The sequence below is a fragment of the Pelodiscus sinensis genome, chromosome 19 (genome assembly GCF_052426305.1).
Source record: "Pelodiscus sinensis isolate ZL-2025 chromosome 19, ASM5242630v1, whole genome shotgun sequence".
Classification (NCBI taxonomy): domain Eukaryota; kingdom Metazoa; phylum Chordata; order Testudines; family Trionychidae; genus Pelodiscus; species Pelodiscus sinensis.
This window is the reverse complement of record NC_143070.1, coordinates 29628238-29647331: the sequence shown is the minus strand read 5'-3', so window position 1 is coordinate 29647331 and position 19094 is coordinate 29628238. Positions and strand designations below refer to the sequence as shown.

At 54.0% G+C, this 19094-nt stretch overlaps 9 non-coding genes across 9 annotated transcripts; 6 read left to right on the top strand and 3 right to left on the bottom strand.

The window, feature by feature from the left end:
* The first annotated feature begins 2265 nt into the window (after positions 1-2265).
* On the top strand, positions 2266-2339 carry TRNAI-AAU (transfer RNA isoleucine (anticodon AAU)). Its single transcript has one exon. It is a non-coding gene; the product is annotated as a tRNA-Ile (tRNA).
* Positions 2340-4008: 1669 nt separating this feature from the next.
* On the top strand, positions 4009-4080 carry TRNAE-CUC (transfer RNA glutamic acid (anticodon CUC)). Its single transcript has one exon. It is a non-coding gene; the product is annotated as a tRNA-Glu (tRNA).
* Positions 4081-5391: 1311 nt separating this feature from the next.
* LOC149522829 (small nucleolar RNA U3) lies at positions 5392-5607 on the bottom strand. Its single transcript, XR_016347493.1, has one exon. It is a non-coding gene; the product is annotated as a small nucleolar RNA U3 (small nucleolar RNA).
* A 4793-nt stretch (positions 5608-10400) lies between these two features.
* On the top strand, positions 10401-10474 carry TRNAT-AGU (transfer RNA threonine (anticodon AGU)). Its single transcript has one exon. It is a non-coding gene; the product is annotated as a tRNA-Thr (tRNA).
* Positions 10475-12064: 1590 nt separating this feature from the next.
* On the bottom strand, positions 12065-12146 carry TRNAS-AGA (transfer RNA serine (anticodon AGA)). Its single transcript has one exon. It is a non-coding gene; the product is annotated as a tRNA-Ser (tRNA).
* Positions 12147-12891: 745 nt separating this feature from the next.
* On the top strand, positions 12892-12964 carry TRNAR-UCU (transfer RNA arginine (anticodon UCU)). The gene has a single exon. It is a non-coding gene; the product is annotated as a tRNA-Arg (tRNA).
* A 1471-nt stretch (positions 12965-14435) lies between these two features.
* Positions 14436-14507, bottom strand: TRNAG-UCC (transfer RNA glycine (anticodon UCC)). Its single transcript has one exon. It is a non-coding gene; the product is annotated as a tRNA-Gly (tRNA).
* A 1040-nt stretch (positions 14508-15547) lies between these two features.
* On the top strand, positions 15548-15621 carry TRNAM-CAU (transfer RNA methionine (anticodon CAU)). The gene has a single exon. It is a non-coding gene; the product is annotated as a tRNA-Met (tRNA).
* Positions 15622-18351: 2730 nt separating this feature from the next.
* On the top strand, positions 18352-18424 carry TRNAF-GAA (transfer RNA phenylalanine (anticodon GAA)). The gene has a single exon. It is a non-coding gene; the product is annotated as a tRNA-Phe (tRNA).
* The last annotated feature ends 670 nt before the right edge of the window (positions 18425-19094 follow it).

Sequence of the window (19094 nt, the reverse complement as noted above, 5' to 3'; positions counted from 1 at the left end):
AGTTTTAAGGTTTGCTCCCAAGGAGGGCATCATGGCTTAGTTGGCTAACGTGCTTCCCTAGTAAGCAGGAGATCCTGGGTTCAACTCCCAGTGGTGCCTTGTTGCCAGGTCAATGGGTCTTTTCTTCCCACCATTCTTCAACATGTACCTGGAGTTGGTTTTACCTTCAGTTGAGCTTGGTGGTGCCCTCACAGTGGGAGTAGATTAGTAGCAAAGAGCAGGAGGTTCTCTAGGGGTTTGGTTTAGTGAGGCTTAGCTAGACTTGCTAAATCAAGCTCTGGAAGATGGATTGCAGCAGCCATCTCCACCTGAGTGAAGAGATGGCCTAATGGTGCAATTAGTTATGTGCCCACACTACCAGCCCCACTGCTGGTAACTCTCCTGCGGTGTCTACACTGGCCCCTTGAATTTCCGGAAAAGCACTGATGATCTACTGTATAATCATCAGTGCTTTTCCAGAAAAACTATGCTGCTCCTGTTCAGGCAAAAGTCCTTTCCTAGAAAACTGTTCCGCAAAAGGGCCAGTGTAGACAGCACAGATTTCTTTTCCGCAAAAAAGCCCCGATCACGAAAATGATGATCGGGGCTTTTTTGCGGAAAAGCACATCTACATTGGCACAGACGCTTTTCCGGAAAAAGTCCTTTTCCAGAAAAGCATCCTGCTAATGTAGGCACGCTTGTTCCAGAAATACTTATAATGGAAAACTTTTCTGTTTTAAGCATTTCCGGAAAATCATGCCAGTGTAGACGTAGCCACAGAGGCTACATCTAAACAAGAAGTTTTCTCCTTAAAAAAATATGTTAATGAGGGACTCGGTTGCATGAGTCACAATCTCATTTGCATATTTTCTGCCAATGGGATTTTTCTGCAAAAACAAACAGTGTGAACGTTTTTTTTGCACAAAACCCTCTTTCCCCACAAGATTCTTATGTCCTCCAAAAGAGGTATCCTGATTTTGCAGAAAAAGGGGGTTTTGCACAGAAAGAAAACTTCCATACTGCTTGTTTTTGCACAACAACACCAGCGCAAAATCAGTTTGGCAGAAAATATGCAAATAAGACCATGACTCATGCAAATAAGACCCTCATTAGCACATTTTTTTTGCCAAGAAAACACATAGGCATGTTCTTCTCAGGGGTTAGGTACCTTTCTGCCCTAGGACGACGTGTGGCCAAAACACAGGCCTCGCTGTGAGCAGGATTTGAACCTTGGTAAGTCATCCTTAGGTTGCTGGCTTGAAGAAGAGCCTTTTCCCTAGAGTTCACCTTTTGCACAAGCTGCTTGCCTGGAGTCCATGTTTTCAGAGCCCTGCACTCAATTGACAATAAGATTCTGCGTACCAGTTGCCAATCACGTTTCTTGGGCTGCACAGGCCTTGAGACCCTGGAAGGCTGGAGGGAAATGGGGAATGGCTGCACTTTGTTAGCTGCAACCATAAATTAGTTTTAGAGACACTTTTCTTTTTTCAGAAGAGGCTTTTCCGACATTTGGCCCATCTACAGGGATCCAAATGTGGGGATAACCTCCTCTTTTAGAAGAGTCCTTATTCCTAATAAAGTGAGGAATACAGGCCTTCCGCAAAAACATGCCCACTTTTTTGGAAAGTGGTGGGGAAAAGTGGACCGGTTCCTTGGATGTGGCACAGTTTTTCCAGGACACGAGAGTTATCCTGGAAAAACTTAGCAGTAGAGACATAGCCCCGTAGGGCGCCATGGTTCAGCTGGCTAAAACACCTACCTCATACATAGGAAATCCTGTGTTCAACTCCCATTGTTCCCTTGTTGTAGCCTTTGCTCACATTTTCCTATGCCCTGCTGGGACACAGAAGAGGCCTCCCCTGGCCACCCATGGAACTGCTGGTTCAGGAAAAGGCTGATTGGAGAGGAACGTTGGGAAGAAGGAAACCACAAGGCTGGAGCGGGTACAGAGGTTGCTGTGACTGATACTGATACTCTGACTTCCACTCTGAGCCCCTGGGTACCACAAACTGGCAACTGAATCCTGCTCCATGGTCGTCCCAGCGCTCTGGGAGCAAGCGATGTGCCTGTAACTGCCTGCTGGGATGTGGGCCCTACGCTGCCTGGTGGGGGAGGGAACAAACACAGTGGGACCGTCCAGCCCTTCCACTGGATTCAAACCAGGCCAGTCGGAGCCTCTCGTGCTCACCGAGGGGGATTCCCCACTTGCTGCCTTGGAAGCTGCAGTCACATCACAGAGCCGGAGGCATCTTTCTGAAAGGGCCGGTTGTAAAAGTGCCTCTTATAGGCCGGCTAGCTCAGTTGGTTAGAGCATGGTGCTAATAACGCCAAGGTCATGGGTTCAAGCCCCATGCTGGCCACAAGGGTGCTTGCTGTGGCAACAGCCCCCCTTTAGCTGCCTGCTATGGACAGGGAAGTAGAAACAAATGCAAGGAAAAGGCTGAAAACTTGGAAGCAGGCCAGAGAGCTGGTAGGAGAAGGCTCCAGCCTGCACAGACCTAGTGGCTAAAAGGGCCTTGGCCTGGCCTGCTTCCCCCAATAGCAGGAAAACTCTTCTCTTCCCTCCATTGTCCCCAATGGGGTGACCTGATCCCAAATTCCTGCTGCTGCGCTGGCTGGCCCAAGGCTCCCTGCAGGCAGCAGGTTCCTCCAGCCCAAGCCACAAAGGGAGGCTCCATATGTCCAGGAGGCCTGGAGCAGGTGCCCAGCACATAGAGCTGCTGCTGGTCACCTGCTTTAGCAGCCCTTCCCCTGATCCCCTGAACCCACAAAGACTCCTGCTCTTCTGACTTCAGAACGAGCCAGAACTAGCCAGCCCACATCTCAGTGAGTCGCCCGTGGCCCCATCAGAGACGAGCTCTGGGCAGCGGCAGAGACGTCCCTGCAGCTGCCTGTGGGGTCTTTCCCAAAGGGCCCCTCGTGGGCTGCTGGCTCAGCTGTTTAGAGCTTGATGCTGATAACGCCCAGGTCGTGGGTGCAAGCCCCATGCTGGCCACAGGGGTGTCTGGTTTGGTGACCTGCCTTTGTGTAGCTGCCTGCTATGGACAGAGAAGGAGAAAGAAGCCCTGGGAGGTGAAGCAGCGGGAGGGAAGCAAGGAGCAGAGTGTCAGCTGCCAGATGAGAGTCACAGGTGCCCTCTGCCTCCTGGGACCGCCCCTCCCTGAGCCGCCAGCCCCCTGACTCTCACCGTGCGCCCCTTGGGGAGTCCACTCGCTCTGGGCTCCGGGGGCCTCCCGCTCCCACAGGGAATGACACAGCCCTGTGCCCTAGCCCAGAGCCACTCCCAGCCCGTGTGAAACAGGAGGGTTCATTGAGCGTCTGACACAGCACAGGGACCCAGGCAGGCAGCAGGGGCTGCGGGTGAGGAGTGAGGGCACCAGAGGGGGCAGGGAAACAAGTAGCACCAAGACTCTTGCCACCAGGGTCTGGCCACCCGACTCCCTGCCCAGGGTCCTGGGCCCCCGACCACTTCAGTGCCTAGGTCAGTCCGTGTCACTGGCTCAGGGGTTTCTCCCCCCAGCATGCTGCAGAGAAAGCCCTTGTGTGTGAAAGGGTCTCACGGATCCCAGAAACCAAGTTAAAAATAAACCAAAAGGAAACATTTTTGCGCCCAGTGGAACTCCTTGCCAGAGGATGTTGAGAAGGTGAAATCTACAAGAAGGTCCAAAACAGAACTGGATAATTTAATGCAGGAAAGGTCAATCAATGGCATTGAACCAGGATGGACAGGGCAGGTGTCCCTAGCTGGTGTATTCTAGAAGCTGGAAATGGGCAACAGGAGGGATCACTTGACAAGTGTCTGTCCTGAGGATTCCCACTGGGCAATGAGATTGGCTGCTGTTGTGAGACAGGATCCTGGGCTAGTTGGGCAACTGGCATGGCCCAGTCTGTTTGCTTTGATGTTCTGTTTGGTTTCTGTTCTTGTCCCCTCTGGGCAAGGGAGAATGGACCTGCCACCCAATCATGAAGTGGACAGAAAATGGCCTGTGAAAGGCTAGTGTAGGTGAGCAAAGAGGTATGTTCCATGTGTCCCTGATGGTCTAGTGGTTAGGATCCAGCACTCTCACTGCTGTCGTCTGGGTTCGATTCCCACTCAGGGAAACCAGCCTACTGTTTCATGTGACAGCTGCCTTGTCACTTTTCTCACCTCAGTGTCACATGTGACAGCAGCTGTGACCCAAGAGGTTACCTTAGGCTCCTTCCCCCCTCTCTGGCACTGCTAAGACAACACTTGCCATTTTCAGAAGGAGCAGAACTGGGTGACTCAAATTGCCCCTCTCCTCTGCCATGTGGGCAGCACTGGAGGAAGTTCTGTGGCACACACAGCACTAGCCCAGCGGTTCAACTTTAGTTGTTGAAGGAGACAACACAGAACTGGCTCCAGCCCCCACTCAGTAACCAGGCCTGGGCCCCTCGGAGAGGCAACGATTCCCCACTGGTCACTGGCCAGGGCAAAGCCTCCCTCTCACACAGTCATGGAGCCTTCTCCCCCTGTTTTTACCTCTCCCCCCAACTCAGCTCTCACTGCTCGTTGCTTCCGGGGATGGGCCTCACCGCTAGTCAGTGTTCCTGTTCCAGGAGCAGGTGAGTTTTGTCTTGTGCCCCAATATTGCGGTCGTGTGTCTCTGTTCGGGGGTGAGCCCCCGCGGCACCTGCCAGTTACTAACAAATATCTTAGCTACACGTTATGGGAGAAAGACACTAACCCAAGGGATAATTAACACTGGGCTGCGGCTAGTCTCTGCCTCCCGCAGGGCCACTAGGGAACAGATGGGGGACAAGGCATGAGGCAGATCCAAGGGGCTGACTAAATCCAGTGTGAGAAGCACATGAAAAAGACCCAGCAGCAGGTGAGATAAAAGCATGAAAACATCAGGATCAGGACCAGAGCAGTTCGGCTATGTCTACATTGGCAAAATTTTGCGCAAAATCTTACCGCCTGTCTACACTGGCTGCGAGTATTTGAGCAAGAACACTGAGTTTGTAATGTACAAAATCAGTGGTTCTTGCGCAAATACTCTGACGCGCCCACTCACGGATAAGCCCTCTTGTCAAGTATTCTTGTGCAAGAGGCCAGTCTAGACAGCAACGTTAATTTCTTGCGCAACAAAGCCCAATGGCTAAAATGGCCATCAGAGCTTTCTTAAACAAGAGAGCATCTACACTGGCACAAATGCTTTTGCGCAAAAGCACATCTCTTGCGCAAAAGCACATGCCAGTGTAGGTGCTCTCCTGTACAAATGCTTTAACGCAAAAATCCTTGCATTAAAAGTATCTGTACAAAATTATACCAGTGTAGATGTAGCCAACAAGTAAATCCAGAAATTAAACAAAAGCCAAGACAAAACAATAAAATGAAATCCCCATTCTTCTCTACTGCAAAACTAATTTTGAACTGTTTCACAGTAGCCAATCACTCAGCCTGTGTTCTCTTCTTCCAGCTTCCCAACAGGAAAGAAGGAACAATCATCAACAACAAACAGCAATGACATTAAAGAAACACTGTCTGCTTGCTTCATGCTTAGAAGAGAACACTGTCATTCATTCTCATGGGTAGCAAGACCAACCACTTTCAGCTGCATTTCTCTAGTTACCAACTAGAGAAATGATTCCGGAAAGTACAGTCTTATTAGCACCTGCTTCCCTACACACCCACACTCATGTGCATTCACTTTCTCCTCATGGGGAATGTTTTCACACAACACTTGTGTGAAACAGAAATAATCTCAGCAAAATGCTTGTCCCATTCAAACACACTCCACCAGGTTTAGAAATCTGCATATTAGAATATAGAAGTGTGACCTGAGGGTTGATTAGGAACCACTGTCTTGATTTTCCCCCCATGGGAACTGAGAGATGGTTCCCCAAGAAGTGTCACATCCCATAGGACAGCAGCTGTCTAGTCCCACCAGCTCCAGGAGTGACTCAGACAGAGGGAGGGGGCTGGAGCAGGGTCTGTCTGGTGACAAGGCAGAGCCTGAGGAGGGGCAGCTCTGGCAGAGGCTCAGTAGGAGCAAGGGGGGAGCTACTTTGGCCTGGCCCTTTTACAAAGCCCTTGAGCATGGGGCTGGCATTGGGGGAAAGTTCCCTCAGCGATGGGATGGGGGGGCAGACTGGGCTAGGAAGGCGCCGTTCTCCCTGCTCTTGCCCCCAGATGACATGGCTGCCGGCAGACTGGCAGTTGCTGCACCAACACGGGCAGGAGGCCCGGCTGATGGGGAGAGGCAGCCCCAGCAGCAGGCACAAGGCTGGACCAGCATATGCGGGGAGCTGTTCGACTGCGTTTCCCTGCTGACATGGAGCTGGGTTGCCAGGTGTCTGGTTTTGAACCAGACAGTCCAGAATTTGAGCTTTCTGTTCAGGAAACAAACTGAGAAAATAGAAATAGAAATGTCCGGTATTTTCTAAATAACAATAATGTCGATTGTGATGTCATGTCAAGTGTCTCTGGTATTTTTGTAGAAACCATCTGGCAACCCTACATGGAGCCCAGGTGACAGGACACCTCCTAGTACTCACTGCTGCCAGCAACACCCTCACACCACTCCTCACAGCTCCCCCCACCATGGGGCAAGCAGGAGGGGATTGTTCCCCCCAACTGGCAGAGGGAAGGACAAAGGCTGAGAAGGGCAAAGGGCCTTGTCTGACCTCACACAGCCAGTCTGGGGCAATGCTGGGCACAGGACCCAGATGCTGAAACTCCCCCTCAGTCTGGAGTTTCACACCCTGACTGATCAGAATAACGTGACCTCCAGTGAGATACAGCCCCACAGCCCAGCCTAGGGATGGCTCAGCCAGTGGGTTAGAAGCACCGGGACACAGAGAGACTCAGGAGCTGCTCAGAGACAACCACTGGCGAGAAACAGAACAATTCCCCGAGCAGACAAGACGTTCTGGCTCATTTGCTGGGACTTAAGGAGAACAAGGAAGTCCTGAGTCTCCTCCCTGTGACTTCCTCCCAGCTCAGCCAATCAGAACTGGGACTAGAACTGGAAGGCTGTGTCCACACTGATGGGCTATGTCTACACTGGCGGGTTATTGTGCAAGAAGGGCCGTTCTTCCGCAGAGCATCCACACTGCCCACTCGCTCTTGTGTAAGAAGTTTTACACTAAAGCGTGGTAAGAAAGGGCTTCTTGCACAAGAGCTACGCTCTTTTCTAACAGGTGTAAGTCCTCTTGCGCAAGAGGGCAGTGTGGATGCAGGACAAGGGTTTCTTGCCCTATAGCTAAAATGGCCATCAGAGCTTTCTTGCAGAGGAGAGCAGCCACACTGCCATGGATCCTCTTGCACAAAAGCACATCTCAAGATGCTGCCAGACATAGGGTCCAGTGCTCATAGCAAGGTAAATCACCCTCTATATCAATGTCTCTCCAAAGCAGGGAGCTACCAGGAAGAGGGTTTGAACCCACCCAGGCAATCATCTATTGGATCTTAAGGCCAACACCTTAACCACTCGGCCATTCTGGTGACAGAGGAAAGGGCAGACGTGTGCAAGTTCTCTCCCCAAATAGTCCAGGGACTCACTCTCAGAATATCTGCCTATCCCATCTCTGTGCCAGGGCTTCCCACCAAAAGTGTGAGAGAGCTGCCCCCTCCTCCCCCCCCAGTGAGGAGGGAAGCAGGGAAAAGGGAAACTAAACAAGACAAAACCCAACGTCCCCAGGGATTCCGAGGGACAAAGGCCTGGTGGGAAAAATCCCCCCCACACACACATTCACCTAGGCTACGTCTACACTCCCAGTTTCTTGCATGAGAAATATGCAAATGAGCCTAAGTGTGGAATACCATGGAGCCTCATTTGCATACCTAATGAGACGCCATTTTTGCAGAAGACGCTCTTGCTCCAGAAGGAACTGTCTACACTGCCCCGTCTTGTGCGAGAAAACCCCTCTTGTGCAATGCCACTATTCCTGAAAATAATCGTCGAAGCGGCATTGCACAAGAGCTTCTTCTGGAGCAAGAGCCTCTTCTGCAAAAATGGCGTCTCATTAGGTATCTGCATATCCATTATGCAAATAACAAATCTGCAAATATGGAAATAAACTGTTGCCGGTCCCTAACAGATCAGTGTTTGCAGGTATCTACACTTAAAAATTCACAGAAACAATTCCCCTCAGGCTGCTGGGGGGGGGCAGCTCCTCCCCCAGGGGGACTGGAGCCTGCAGAGGGAGGGGCGCAGGGAGAGGCACCCACAGAGGCAGGGGGCATTTGGGACACCCTGGTTATAAACTTCAGAAATTTTGTCAGGGGCAGAGGAGTTGGTGCCCCCAAGTGCCACCACCAGGCACCTCTGCCCCCCCTCCTGCCCGATGGGGGTGGGGGAGCTGCCATTGTATCTCCCCCCTTCCTTCTGTACAAGCCCTGCCCTGTGTCTCCCCCTCCCTCAGCCAGGCAGCTCTTGCTCCCCCAGTCTCCTCCCAACCTCCCCTGCCCCCTTTCCCTTCCTGTGACCCCCCCCCCAGTTTCCCTCCATTGCACCCCTGCTCCCAGCCACCCCATGCCTGGCATGATCCAGCCAACCTCCCTTCAGCGCCTCCTGCCTCCCCTTCCTGCCCCACCTCCCTGTTCCCCTTCACCTCTCCTATCTGCCCCCATCTCTCTTGATCCCCCTCCCCACCCTCTCTGGGATGGCTCCCCCCGCCCCACACGAGCTGGTAGCAGCTTCCCTGGCCCCAGGCTGGGATCACAGCCCCCTCTGCTGAGAGCAGCCCTGGGCCAGATCCCCACACTGCCACCGTGGGGGGGGGGGGGGTCTGCTCTCTGGGAAGGGAACGGGGGGCCTCTCCTACCTACCCCCACAAATGCTGCCCACCCTGGGGTGGGGGCTGGGCTGGGCAGGGACTGGCCAGGCTGGGGGCGCTGCCGTGGGAAAGGTTCCCAGAGAGCAGCATTCTACATCCCACCGACCCTGCGGGAGATTCCCCCTCCTGGCTGCAGCCCAGGCTCCGGGGGCCCAGCAGTGCTGCACCCAATGCTGGGGCTCAGGGATCCGCCCGGAGCTGGCACCAGGGGCCCCGCAAGCAGAGGGCAGGAAAGGAGCCAGGCTGAGGCTTTGCAGGGAGCAGGCCGGGGACCTGGCAGGAGGAGGCTCCAGCGAGCACAGAGCCTGCGCAGGGCCAGCCTGCTGGGAGGGGAGCAGGAGCATCCAGCACCATTCAGGCCAGTGGCAGCCGACACTGGGGGAGCTCTGAGACTCCAGGGTAAAGGCCTCCGGCCCCCCAGCCCCTGGGGTTAGGTGGCCCTGGAACCAGGCCCCCTGGAGTAGCATTGTGGCCAGGGGGCTCTGACCCACAGGGGGGCTGGCCCCAGAGCCCAGGGCCTGGGAGTCTGGTCAGCAAGTGAGACTCGCCCGTCAGTCCAAGCTGCTTTCTCCCCGGCTGCCGTTCCTGCCTGTCCCGTGCCAGCGCCGCACGCAGGCCAGTGGGGCAGGACGGGGGTGTCAGTGGGGCCCTGCTCTCAGTCCGTCCCTCACAGGCCCTGTGGGCTGCTCGAGGGCTGAGCCCGTCGCCCAGGCCTGGCGCGGGGATGGAACATGGGGCACGTTTCCCCCTGTGAGCGTGTATGGGGGCAGGAGGGAGCCACACGGGCCCGGCTGAAGGTTTTGTGCTGGGGCTGGAGGCTTGAGCCCGAGCTGTCGGCCTCAGCGGGACTTGCTCCTCCCCCCTCTCCTGCCTTGCTGCCTCCTTTGGCCAGCAGCGCTCAGGGGCAGCCGGGAGAGCCGGCACCAAGGGCAGAGGAGGCCAAGGCACAAGCCCCTCAGAGGGGACAGGCCTGAGGCCTCTGGCTTGCCCAGGCTCACGCCAAGGGGCTTTCTGTGGTTCCGGGCGGGGAGGGAGGCCAGGCCCAGGCCGGTGGGAGAAGGGGCAGCGCCTGCCAGGGCAGCAAGGGGAGCTGCAGGGAGCGAGACGCGGCGTTTCTGCCTGGATCACTCAAGGGTCCTTCTGCGGGTGAAGCGCCTGTGACACCCCTGAGCTGCTGGGTTCTCCTGCTCCTCCTCTGGGAGGCCAGACCCTTCGGGGGGCTCTTGTCCTGACACTCGTCCAAGGGCCACCTGGGCAAAGCAGCCTGCCCCAGGCACCTTCCATAGCTCAGCTGGCAGAGCAGAGTCCTGTAGCGGGTGCTCGGCAAGTGTCCTTAGGTGGCTGATTCAACTCCAGCTGAAAGGAGAGATTCTTCTCCCTCCCCTGGCTGCAGGCCCGGCCTTAGGACCAGGCGGCTGCCTTGGGTCTGTCCCTTTGGGGCCTGGTGCTACAATTGACGCAAAGGTTTTGCGTACCAGCTGCTAATCAAATGTCTTGGGCTGCGCAGGCCTTGAGTCATGGCAAGAGCTGGAGGGGAATGGGGAACGGCTGCACTTAGGAATGGGAAGGGGGTGTCTGGAACCATAACATAGAACAGTTTTAAGGCTGCTTCCAAGGAGGGCACCATGGCTTAGTTGGCTAAAGCACCTGCCTAGTAAGCAGGAGATCCTGGGTTCAACTCCCAGTGGTGCCTTCTTGCCAGGTCAATGTGTCTTTTCTTCCCACCATCTTCAACATGTATCTGGAGTTGGTTTTACCTTCAGTTGAGCTTGGTGGTGCCCTCACAGTGGGAGTAGGATAGTAGCAAAGAGCAAGACGTGTCCTAGGGGTTTGATTTAGTGAGGCTTAGCTAGACTTGCTAAATCAAGCTGTGGAAGATGGATTGCAGCAGCGATCTCCACCTGAGTGAAGACATGGCCTAATGGTGCAATTAGTTAGATGCCGACACTAACAGCGCCACTCCTGGTGACTCACAGAGGCTACATCTACACTAGAAGTTTTCTCCTTAAAAAAATATGTTAATGAGGGATTCAATTGCATGAGTCACAATCTCATTTGCATATTTTCAGCCAATGGGATTGTTGTGCAAAAACAAGCCGTGTGAACATTTTTTTTGCACAAAGCCCCTTTTTTTCACAAGATTCTTATGCCCTCCCAAAAGAGGTATCCTGATCTTGCAGAAAATGGGGATTTTGCACAAAAAGAAAACTTCCATACTGCTTGTTTTTGCACAGCAACTCCAGCACAAAATCAGTTTGCCAGAAAATATGCAAATAAGATCATGACTCATGCAAATGAGACCCTCGGTAGCACCTTTTTTGCTGAGAAGCTTTGTAGCGTAGCCATAACTGGAGATTCTGGTGCTGATCATGCAATAGAAGCACATTATGTTTAAACAGCTGCCGTATGAATGTACCTGAAAGTCACAAGGATCAATGATCTGTGTGAAAGGCAGGTGGCCAGTAATTAGAGCCCCAGGTATGTTGTGTGCACAAGGGAAGGTAGGAATGTGCACCAGGCAGTCTGATAATGGTGTTTAGTGTGTGTTTGTAACAGGCTCCTGCCCATCTCCGGTAGATTTGGGCAACTCCTCCACCAATTGCAATACACACTAGGCCGTTCCTCCCCAGCTGGGTGTGGTTCTTGTTCTTCTGCACAGCACAGCCCATGGAGACCAAGGACCTGCTATTGGGCTTCCAAATCACACCCTTGTTGAAAGGATGGAAACAGAAACCAGACACACAGCGGGTTTGAGCTGGCTCCAGCTGAGGGACGGGTTTGCCTGGTTTACGTGCATTGGCACAGGACAGCAGTAAGGGTTCGTATTCATTTATAGAATCCAAAAAATAGAAACCTAGAATGTAATGGAATTGGAGAGAGAAATGTTTCCATTGAATGGTCAGTTGGATTCGAAGTAACGTTCATATAATTTGTAGTCTATCACTGAGCTACTCTCCCTGATGTTTGCACTGATAGGAGTTGAGAAGGGAACAAGAGTCTTTTGTAGCCCACACACCCATGGGCCTGTCTCCATCACTTCTGCCTCTGCCAGGTGAAGGGAGGCCGCTGGGCCCAGCATCTTTCTGCCCAACCAGGGCTGGCTTTTTGGGAGGTGGAGGCACTTGGTCCCCTGGCTGTGTCCATGGGGAGGTTGGCTCTGCTGAAAGCCAGACTGGTTTTCCTGTTGTTAGGCAGGACCCTGCAATCCATGTTCTCTCCTGCTTTTGTAGCCTCTGTAGGTGTCCCTTCTTGTCCTAGGAAGGGGTGTGGCCAAAACAGGTCTTGCTGTGAGCAGGATTTGAACCTGTGCAGGGAAACCCTATTGGATTTCTAGTCCAACACCTTAACCACTCAGCCATCACAGCTCTAAGTATCAACAGGCCACGGAAACTGGTAATTAAACCCAGTGCCAAGGCCTGACATCTCAACCGCAGAATTCCCACAGCAAAGCATTTCACAGGTCATACAAAGGAGTCCTGGGCGCTCTGGTCTGAGACTGGCTTAGAGGTGAGTTCAAGGGAAAACCTCACAAAGGAGATTCCAGGCAGCCAGGCCATGGGGGTCTCTGAGATTGCGGCTTTCCCACCTGGCTGTTGCCATGGTTGCTCTGTGACATCACTGCATCCCAGCCAATGAGCTGAGGTGCTGTAAAAGTTCCTTGTGATGTCACTGCTGCCTTGCAGGCTCATGTCCTGCCCCTGGCCAGCCCCTTGGCATGTGTGAGCTGCTCCCCCTGTTCCCCCCTCACTCAGGGCTGGTTCTGGGGCTCACACAGGGAACATCAGAGGCTGCTCAGGGGGCCACATTGCTAGGCCAGGGGCCCTCCTGTGGGGCTGTGAGTGTTGCTGTCCCTGCTGTACAGACAGGGCCATAGAGCCTCAGGAGGCTGCAGCGGTGGGAGACACTTCCCTGGTTTCGGGAGGGAGACGAGATGTCAAGTCCCATGACTTGGAGCCAGCTACAGATACCCATGGAAAGCTGATTTTCAGAGGGGTGTGATCAGACCTTCCTGTGTATCTGGCTTCTTCAAAGGGGCTTCATTAGGAGCTAAAAGTTGAAGAAGGGACATTTAGAAGGGCAAATTTCTTTCCCTGGCAGAGTTTTCTGTGTGCCCCAGTGGCCTAATGGACAAGGTACTGGCCTTCTAAGCCAGGGATTGTGGGTTCAAGTCCCACCTGGGGTGACAGTTTCTCTCATTGACAAAGAGTTTACTATGCTTTCTGAAACAGTTAGCAAGGATGCTGCACAGTTGCTGTTTTCCTCTCTACAGAAGTTGTTCAGACCCCTCCCTAGCCAATGCTGGTGTTTAGATGCAGCTCTGAGTGCTAAAAGCTCAGGTATCCACGGTCAGAGTGAAGGGGCACATTTTGCTCTAGAAGGCCCAGGAGTGACAGCCAGAGGGAGGTGGCTGTAGTAGAGCAGGGTCTGTCTGGAGACAAAGCGGAGCCTGAGGATGAGAAGGCCCCTGAGAGGCAGAGACTCCAGAGCAGTGGCAGGAGGACTAGTTATTTGGTCTGGCAAAAGGACAGAAAATCCCCAGGCCCTGAGCATGGTGTGGGCAAGGCCCATGGGGCAGTTTGCCTGGTGGGGTTTGGGGGGTGGAGAAGCTGTGAAGCTCTGTGAGTGGATAAGGTCCCTGGCTGAGCTGCGCCACCGGCCGTGTGTGTGACTCAAACTGTCCCTCGTCCCCTTTTGTGTGTCTGTTGCGCTTCCAGCGTCTTTCCTCAGGCACGTTCATCCGGCAAAGAACCCCCCCCCCCCAGGAATCTTGTATCTTCCTTTGTGCAGCTCAGCCACAGACACTGCCAGGGCTGAAAGGAAATTGCTGCACTTTGGAAGTCAAAGGTGTTGTCTGGGACCACAGAGCAGTTTCACCCAGCAGTCTGAGGTGGGCATCATGGGGCTCATGGGGTTAAAGCGCTTCCCTTATAAACTGAAGAGCCTGGGTTCAACTCCCAGTGGTGCCTTGTTGCGTCCTTTGCTCACATTTTCCTATTTCCTTCTGGGACACAGAAGAGGCCTCCCTGGCCACCCATAGAACTGCTGGGTTGACCCAGTGGCCAAAAGGGGCTGCGGCTGCTGCCGACAGAGCAGAAGCTGGGAGGCTAATAATGCCCAGGTCATGGGTACAAGCCCCATGCAGACCCCACAACAGCCAAATTAGTTTTATTTGAGCTTCTCCCCATGAAAAGCAGTGAGAGGGAGCCCTTGGCTGTGGGACCCACTTGTGCCTGTTGTTCAGGGTTAAATAAGATCTCCCCCAGGAGATCGCCTGTTCCCTTCTCACCTCGCATTGGCTGGGAATCAAATCAAGCAAGGGGCAGCAAACGCCAGGCACTGTCATTGTCTGGGCCACAGCTAAAGAACCTCTTGGAGCAGTCCATGCAGAGGAATGTGGACATTTATGGCCAAATGGCCAATGGTCTTTCAAAGAAAGGCCACCTCCCTCCTACCCCCGCATCCTAGACCAAGTCAGAGCCAAGGTCAAGGAATTGCAGCAGAGGTATGTGAGGGAGGAACCGCATTACTGTGCATGCTCTCAGAGAGGATGAAGAGCGGTGAGAGGCAGCCCCAAGCTGCAGAACCCATTTGTGCCTGTTTTTCAGGGTTCAAGTAAAACTTTAGTAGGGAGATTTGATGCACCCTCTTTACATTGCATTGGCTGGGAATTGAACCCAGGTCAACTGTTTGGAAGGCAGCTATGCTCACCACTATACCACCAATGCCTGCCTGTAAAGTTGATGGGAAAATTAGTGAGGGAAGCCCATGTCTGCCATGAGGCTGGCCAGAGGCGAGAGGGTGCCTGTGTGGTTTGGGTAAAGCAGAACTTCATGGCTACTAGGCAAAGACCAGAATTGGTGACGCTGGAGTAGTGGCTGCCCTGCACTCTCCATGGTGTGAGGAGCCGGGCAGGAGAGGAGTCCCAGAGCTTGTTGGGTGGGAGAGTTGAGTTTATCGGCCTTTGGGCTAAGCTCTAGAGCAGGCAAGGGAGAGGTGGGGAAGTGACTTCTGGATACTCTTTGTGGCCCAGGGATGCGGTTGCTTTGTGAGGTCACCTCCAGTTTCCCCTCTTCTGTTTCTTTTCAGCTCCCTGCAAACTGCCTCCCAGGTGTGGGTGAGGCTGAGTGTGTGTCCATCTCCACCTCAGGCCAAGTGTTCGCATGTTTCATATCTAAGGAACCATCCTCCTCCCTTTTTCCCTGCCAGTCCTTCCTGAGCGAGCTGAACCCTTCTGTGCCAAAATTCCAGTCTTGTATTATCCCACCAAGTCCCTGTGATACCAACTTCTTCCTGCTCATTACCCATAGTCCTGTGTGTCTATACCAGCATCTAAGACACAGATTAGATTTTGTTTCCCAGTGGTCCTGCGTCCCTACTTTATCTCTGCTGTTACAGCCCCTGCTCTCTCCCATTTCTGGCCCATCCCCCAGGTTTCCATGTTGTTCAGTTACCTGTGGGCTTTGGGCATCTGCCCCCATCAAACCTAGTTTAAAGCCTCCTCACTAGGTTAGCCAGTCTGCACCCAAATACTCTTCCCTTCCTCGACAGGTGAACCCCGTCCCTGCTGAGCAGCCCTTCCTGCAACAGCATCCCATGGGCAAGGAAGCCAAAGCCCCCTGCAGATGGAGCTGTAGCTTTCTGTGCCCAGGGGGCCAGACATGGCCTGGGCTCTATGGCTGGAGGGAAGTGGGGAATGGCTACATTTTGGGAGTCAAAAGTGTTGTCTGGAAACATAAAGAGCCATTTTAAAGACACTTTGGAGGAGGGCACCATGGCTTAGCTGGCTAAAGCACCTGCCTCATAAACAGGAGATGCTGGGTTCAACTCCCAGTGGTGCCTTGTGGCCTTTGCTCACATTTTCCTATGCCCTGCTGGGACACAGAAGTGGCCTCCCCTGGCCACCCATGGAACTGCTGGTTCAGGAAAAGGCTGACTGGGGAGGAGTGTTGCGAAGAAGGAAACCACAAGCCTGGAGCAGGTGCAGAGGCTGCTGTGACTGGCACTGGCAAGTCAGGGCTCTTGCTGCAATTGCTGGGACTGCAGAGCCAGTGCCAAGTGCCCTTGTGATTCCCTGGGGGTGTCAGCACCTAGAGAGCCTGAGGGTGCAACCTCGGCAGCTCCTGCAGCCATGGAGAGTCAGGGTATGTGGGCATCAGGAGCTTCTCACCTGTCAGGGAGAAACCTCTTGGGGCTTGTGGTTTCCTTCTTCCCCACACACCTCCCCAATCAGCCTTTTCCTGAGCCAGCAGTTCCATGGGCCAGCAGGCCTCTTCTGTGTCCCGGAGCATAAGTAACTGAACTGAGGAGCTGCTGTTTATTAGGCAAGTGCTTTACCCAGCTAAGCCACGGTGCCCTACTCAGATCCACCTGTAAACTGTTCTACTGTATGGTCCCAGACAACACCATTGTCTCGCAAAGTTCGGCCATTCCCCATTTCCCTCCTGCCTTCCCACCCTGGCAGTGTCTGGCTCCCTGGGCACAGAAAGCTACAGCTCAGTGGGCAGAGGCTCTAACATGCACATCTCCCCCAGCCGCTGGGACTGTAGAGTTGCCTTTGAGGTTTTGCAAGGTTTGGGGAGGGCAAAATGGATCAAACGTTGATCTGGCTTGTAAACCCCTTGGTGTCAGGGTTTAGGTTGGAGTCCCCAGGCCCGGCCTCCTTCAGTTTGGTCCCTTCCTGAGGGCACAAAATTGACAACAGAGAATTCCTTTGCCCCGCAGCAATCTCTGTTGGACAAAGGGTTAGGAATCTAATATTTGCCCAAGCTTAAGTGCAGTAGCAGAAAATATTTTTATGTGTGTTTCTGTGGTGTAGTGGTTATCACATTTGCTTAACACGCAAAAGGTTCCTGGATCAAAGCCAGACAGAAACACAGGGTCTTCTCTTATTGCCGTTCCCCTGGGTGCCCACAAGGCAGTTCCAGGGCCTGCCACCTGGTGCAGGGTTTGCCAGCATGTGTGCTGGCTTTCAGGAGCATGTGGGAGACAGCTCAGCAGGTTAAGCTGAGATAGGAGGATGCGGGGCTGGGGCTGAGACTTCTCAGTGGTGCCTTGCCTGAGACCAGGTCATTGCAGCCACACAGTGCAGGGCCCACCCTGGAAGTGCCGCTACTGTGGCTGTGCACCTTCTGGGCAGTGTGGCTCTTGCCTTTGGTGCAAGTGGACACAAAGCCACATAATGTCCTGCCTCATGCCAGACCCCAGCCACCCCATTCCCCTTGCTTTCTTCCCACCCAGCACCCCCAGCTTCCTTTGACACCCTCCCTTCTTCCTGCTCCGCCGCCCTGCTCCTTCATCCACATTCCTTCTGCACCCTTTTTCCTTCTGCACCCTTTCTCCTGGCCACACACGGCTCCTTGTTGCTTCTCAAGCCAGGCCCTGCAAGGAGCCACCAGGCAGGAACCAGCCTTGGAGCTCGGCTTGCACCGGATCTGGTAGTTTCCCACCACATCTCACCTGGGAAGAGGTGACTTGTTCTCCTTCCTTCTGACCTTACGTCTCCGCTCCCTTCAAAGGTCTCCGCTGCCTCGGGACCCGCCTCCTCAGGGCGCTGCCCCTCTGCCACTGGGCTGGGAGCGGGAGACTCCACAGTCTCTGCACTTGGGCTGAGAAGTCTCATGGGGACTCGTCTGTTGATGGGTTAGTCAGCCCGATGGCCAGCCGGATCCATTCTGTAGCGCTGCCCGAGAGGGAGCTTTACAAGCGCCCAGTGTCCATTGGTATTTTCTGGGGCTCTGTGTAGGGGATTGGTCTTGGGAAATTGGTCCACGGGAAATGCCTCTTCTTCGGAACAGCAGCTCACACGAGTTCATGGAACTTCTTCTTCTCAGCTTGGGAAAGGGACGACTAGGGTGATGGGAAAGATATTTGTGCTGTGAAAACAGCAGGGCCCCCAGGGAAACTGGTAAATAATCCCAGTGCCCAGGCCTGATGTTACCTGCCCCCACACAATTCCCTCAGCAAACCTGGCTTCCAGAGCACAGGGCGAGTCTGGGGGCTCATTGCTGGGCCGTGGGGTGAAGCAGCAAACCAGCCTCCTCCTGTGGGGCCTGTGAGTGTTGCTGAATCTGGGCCCCTGCACCTGGGGAAAGGCAAACAAAAGGTCTGGGGGCCACACAGAGACCCCGCTGGGCTTAGCAGGAAGTGGCTGGGACTTTGCTTTGTCTTTGCCTGTGGGCTTGTCTGTCTGCAGCCTGGAAACCTCCTGGCTCCTCAGACCACTGGTCTGGATGGAGCGTTACAGACGTCGGAATAATGGGATTGCTGTGTAGACGCTCCCATTGTTATTGCAGAGTAATGGCCGTTATGCCCAAATAACACTGCTGTGTAGATGCAGCCTGAGAAATGTTTTCATGAGCATGTGGGAGGAGCAAGGGCTCCTACAATGTCAGGGGAGATGGGGAAATGAGGTCACCTCTCTAGATATAAAACAGAAGATATGTCAGGAGTGGGATTTGAAGCCACATCTCCATTTGGGGACCAGAACACCCAACTGAGGGAAAGACAAGTCCTTGAGTCTGGCGAAGTGGTAGCCTCACAAGGGGGAATGGGGGGGCGGGGCTGTTAAGTGCCAAAGTAGCTCAGTGGGGAGAGCATTAGACTGAAGATCTAAAGGTCCCTGGTTCAATCCCAGGCTTTGGCAAAAGCCTTTGTCCTTGAGGCTTATCCCTTGTTTGGCTTCTCTGTGAAGAGCCCAGCTGTGCCTCCTGGAAGGGCTTTGTCTGCCCTGCAGCTCCACCTTGGAGCCAGCAAGTCCTGCCCCTCCTCTGCCAGGGAAGGAAAAAGCTCACTTTTGAGCAGCATCAAATCAAACCAGCCCCCTAAGAAGGCCAGCTGAGCTCCTCTCTCCTGCTGCTTTGTCCACCTTGGCAGGAACAGAATCCGGGACTCACCCAATCAGGCCAGTGCCCAGTAACCCCAGACAGACGTGCACATCCGCACGCTGGCAGCAGCTGTTGTGGGACTCTGCAAATCCACCACTGGACCTGAGTCCCCACATGCCAAGCAGCCCAAGGGAGGGCTCTGGGGTCTCAAGCAAACAGAGTCGGTGGGGGAGGGGCTCTCAAAGCAGGGGAAGTTCGGGGGCTTGTTGCTGGGCCGTGGGGTGAAGCATCAAACCAGCCCCCTCCTGTGAGTGTTGCTGAATCTGGGCCCCTGCGCCTAGGCATTGGGAAACAAAAGGTCTGGGGGCCACCCAGAGACCCTGCTGGGCTGAGCAGGAAGTGGCTCTGGGACTTCTCTTTGTCTTTGTCTGTGGGCTTGTCTGTCTGCAGCCTGGAAACCTCCTGGCTCCTCAGACCACTGGTCTGGAT